The sequence below is a fragment of the Myotis davidii genome, unplaced genomic scaffold (assembly GCF_000327345.1).
Source record: "Myotis davidii unplaced genomic scaffold, ASM32734v1 scaffold130, whole genome shotgun sequence".
In the NCBI taxonomy this organism is placed as follows: domain Eukaryota; kingdom Metazoa; phylum Chordata; class Mammalia; order Chiroptera; family Vespertilionidae; genus Myotis; species Myotis davidii.
Genome location: NW_006285040.1, coordinates 1,980,644 through 1,985,708, shown reverse-complemented (window position 1 = coordinate 1,985,708; position 5,065 = coordinate 1,980,644).

The window sequence follows — 5,065 nt, the reverse complement described above, 5'->3', positions numbered from 1 at the left end:
TGTCATAAATTAAAATTGAAAGTGGGTGCAATCATCATGCTATTGAGAAATCTCAATAGTAAACGGGGTCTTTGTAATGGTACCAGATTTATTATCAAAAGATTACAACCTAACATTATTGAAGCTGAAGTATTAACAGGATCTGCAGAGGGAGAAGAAGCTGTTCTGATTCCAAGAATTTGTCCCGAGGTGACACTGGCCTCCCGTTTAAATTGATTTGACGATGGTTTCCCGTGATGCCAGCATTTATGATGGCTACTGACAAATCACAGGGACAAACTGAACTCATTTTGCACATGGTCAGTTATATGTTGCTTTCTTTTGAGTTTGAAGAGCATGCGATGTTACAGTTAAAGTTCTAAGTACTTCATCACAAGGGAAATCAGTCAAGCACTCTGAAAGTGTTTTCACTCTTTATGTGGTGTATAGGGAGATATTAGAATAAGTTTAATCACTTTATCAGTATTGTTTGCATCACTGTTGTTTTTATATCATGTTTTTGTTGTTTTCATATCATGTTTTTGTCATTTTTATATCACGCCTCTGTTGTTATATCCTTTTGTTACTGTTTATTTATTTATTAATAAATTTATGCATTATTTTCATATACATTTTACTAATTTCCTTTCATCTCTCACACTTCTATTATAGAGAAAGGGCAAATAGCAATATTAAAATATCTCCACTATTAATTCCCTTTTTTAAAAAAATATATTTTATTGATTTTTTTATAGAGAGGAAGGGAGAGGGATAGAGAGTTAGAAACATCGATGAGAGAAACATCAATCAGCTGCCTCCTGCACACTCCCCACTGGGGATGTGCCCGTAACCAAGGTACATGCCCTTGACCGGAATTGAACCTGGGACCCTTGAGTCCGCAGGCAGATGCTCTATCCACTGAGCCAAACCGGTTAGGGCAATTAATTTCCTTTTAATGTGCACGAATTTTGTGCACCAGGCTATTAGTATTAAATAATTAACAAAATATGATTCTGGGAGCATTGCCATAACCCTTAATGTCTTGATGACTGGTACTATAAGTTGCAGACACTGAATAGTGACTTCCATAAAACGAATTCTTAGACCCTGTCTCTTCCCTGCTCCTTAGCACAGTTGTCAGGCTTTCCCTTATATATTCTGGGCCTCAGAGTCTTGTTATGCTTCACTGAGAAATCATTGAGTGTTCTACCTGGTTCCAAACACTGAGGCAGGGCAAGTGAGTGTAATAAGGAACTGACCATTAGAGGTTCAAGCTAGTGAAAGGACATTGTATACAGTGGGATGGGGACAAGTGTAATTTCCATTTTTTTAAAAATGAGAAATAGGGTTTATACAACCTGGCATGTGTTGGTATACTTGTGATTTCTGTTAAATGTTAGATATGGATTGTTCTTGTTTCCCTAGTTCCATGTCAGAGAATGTGTCTGAAATGGGTACAACAGATTTGAAGTTTAAGTAAAGAAGTGCAGCATATTCACCATCTGCTCAGTGAAGCTGCCCCAGATACTCTTGTGGCCAGAACTAGCAAGCACAGAAGAAATGCTATCCCTTTAAAAAAAAAAAAAATTGCTTGGGGTGACAATGGTTAATGAAATGATATAGGTTTCAAGTGTATAATTCTATGATACATCATCTGTATATTGCTTTGTGTGCCTGCCATCCAAAGTCAAATCTTCCATTACCATATATTTGTTTCCCTTTATATTTTACTACCCCACCATCCCTTCCTTCTGGTAACCACCATACTGTTGTCTGTGTCTATGAGATTTTATTTGTTTGTTTTATTTATTTGTTAATTTGCTGCTTTTAGTTTTATATCCCACATGACTGAAAAAATATTATGGTTCTTAACTTTTTCTGTCTTACTTACTTCACTTAGCATGATATTCTCAAGATCCATCCATGTTGTCGCAAATGGCAGTATTTCATCCTTTCTTATGGCTGATTGGTATTCCACTGTGTATATGTACCATATCTTCTGTGTCCAATCATCTAACAAAGGATACTTTGGTTGTTTCCATGTCCTGGCTATCATAAGTAACGCTGCAGTGAACACAGGGATGCATATATCTTTGCAAATAAATGTTTCCCAATTTTTCGGGTAGATACCCAGAGGAGAGGTTGCTGTGTCGTATGTTCACTCTACTTTAAATTTTTGAGGAACCTCCATAGTCTTTTCCATAGTGGTTGGGCCAGTTTACCAGCAGTGACTGAGGGTTCATTTTTCTCTACAACTTCTTCAACAATTATTACCTGTCTTGTTGATAATAGCCATTCTAACAGGTGTGAGGCAGTATATCATTGTATTTTCAGTTTGCATTTTCCTAGTAGTCAAGTCAAACATCTTTTCATACATCTGTTGACCATTTGTATGTCTTCTTGTCTCTGTTCTGATCCTCTGACCATTGTTAATTGAATTATTTGAGATATCAGTTCTTTATCTATTTTTAATATTAACCTAATTTTGGGAGGGAGAAGCAGTTTCCTTTGTTGTATAGAAGCTTTTGAGTTTTATATACTTTCAATCATTTGTTTTTGCCTTACTTCCCTTGCCTTTGGGTCAAATTCATAAAATGCTCTCCAAGACCAAGACCCATAAGTTTAGTCTATGTAATTTATAGTTTCAGGTCTTATATTTAGGTCAATGATCCATTTTGAGATAATTTTTTGTATGTGGGGACACACAGTTTAGTTCCATATCCCTTTTAAACTTCCTTAGAACTCATGTCACATTCCACCATGTGCTAAAGCTCTTGCGGGTATATCTGACATCTCCCTCCACTCCCCCCACTACACTGGAAGCTCCTTGAGATTGGAGTTCACATGGATCATTTCCTGTCCTGAAAATGACAGAAATGACTGAAGTGTATGGTGGACACTCAACAGATGTTTGCTAAGTTAAAATGAACACGGAGAAGACACAGAGTGAAGTTAAAATATTCATGCTTTTTTTTAGCATTAACCCTCTGTGAACATATGACATCATTTTTACATTTATAATATATCTTTAACATTTCCTTATGCACTGGCATAAAATATAGTCTAAGTTCAAAAAAAAGAAAATGAGGAAAAATAGAGGGTTTTAAAATATGGTTCTAACTAAAAAGGAAATAAAACAGTAAATTATTAGAAAGCCCATTAGAATTTATCATGATAAATTCTACTCCTAACCTTTACCTCTGCCGCCCATCTGTAATGTTATTGATCTCTAAGCAGCTTGTTTTGACATATGCTTCTAAAGATTAAATTAGACTTAACAAGGGAGTGTCTACTTTTTAAGATGACAAACTACACACCTGCTCTTTGAGGTGAGTTCAAAGAGAGATTCTGATGAAAATATGAACACAATTATTATTTGCCTTTTCTTTTTGCTGACCAAGACTTTCTACCTCATCCAAATTTGGTTCAATGTTCATTTTGCTTTTAATTTATATATTAATTACTGTTCATTTATTTCTTACTTTTTCATTTGTTGTAATTTCTTAATTGCTAGTAGGCAAAGGACTTCTGTGTCACCAAGTGTGTTTCACATTGAGAAGCTAAAGGTGAGAAGGTCCCATCCCTGTAAGTAATGTGTTCTTCACTTGTCAATGAGCTTCTGATCAATACACTTAAGAGTTATTTCTCATGACCCTGAGCAGAACTGAAAGTTGGAAGCTCTGTTGGCTAAGAGCACCCAGCAGTAGTTCGTGTACTGTAAACACAGTCTGTCCAGTTGTCTCATGCTTCAGCAGTTTACAGGGAGTACAGATGATTAGAATAGAGTCAGGCTCCATTTTTGCTTATGCTTCTGTCATGGTTTGTTGCTATTGATTTTTTAGAAGGCACAGATATTGTGTCCACCCAAGGGATGGTTTAGTCGCATGGTTGAGCTCTATAAAGAAATAGTCTTGTTTGGCCAATTTTTATTTAAAGTATGTTTTATATAACACTAATGATACCCCAGATAATTTTACTTCGTAGATGATAAACAATGTTATCATCTGTCTTTAGTGTTGTTGTTATGCACTCATTTTAATGTGTATTAAAATATATATAAGCAAGCATATTAGACCCATGATTTCTTATGTTATTGCTCAAGATAAGGCAAATAATAATATTTAGAAATGGAAAAACTATGTCTGTTATGCAAAAATAACAAAATTTTAAACACTACTTTTACTAAAATTTGATTCCTTAAGGATAGAAAGTAGATAAGCCACTTAGATTGAGTAGTTTATCATTTTAACCTATCATTCTGCTTTCTATATAATAAATCAAAGTATCACAGGACATTCAGCTCTAGATCAAGGTAAGTTCATATGAAATCTTCAGAAAAGTTTCAAGGTGTTAATCAGCTGAAGTGACTTGTGGATTTAAATTCAGCAAAGGTCAAATCATTTCCCCTAAAACATATGGCATGCAATAAAAAATAAATGTAACATAGTTAACCTATATCCAGCTGTAAATTTTATTCCCAGGTCACAATTTTATTCCCAGCTTACAGAAGTAAAATAGTCTTAGTCTAGTTTGACAAAAAATATGAATACAGTTCCAGGAGCATTTTTCTAAATCTGACTCAAATGAGTGGGTATATTCCTGAACAAGTAACTATATTATAATTTCTAAGGCCTCATCACCTATTTATTTTTCTTCTCCAATGGCTTTCTGCTGCCCTTGAATAAAGCTGACCTCCATTCAATGGAATATAAAGTTCTTCGTGATCTAGCCTCTGCCTGTGTTCCAAGTTCATCCTTGTCCATCTTCTTCCTTTTTCACTGTAACTTGGACACCTGATCTTTTTGCAATTCTGGACTAAAAGAGCTCTTTCCCAGGATCTTTTTCACATACTATTCCTTCTGCCAGAAACATGATGTCCCCAACTCTTTGCATAAAATTTCCTTCTCATCTAGAGTATCGGCTTAAAGTCATCTTCTCAAAGAGCCTTTTATACCATGCTGTGCCAGAGGATTCCTTTATTCTGTATCACCTTCTCTCTGCATTTTGTTCATTCCTTTCCTAAGAAATAGTAACTGGCTATTATTTCTTTAATTGCTTTGTGTATGTGTGTATTTCACTCTCTTTC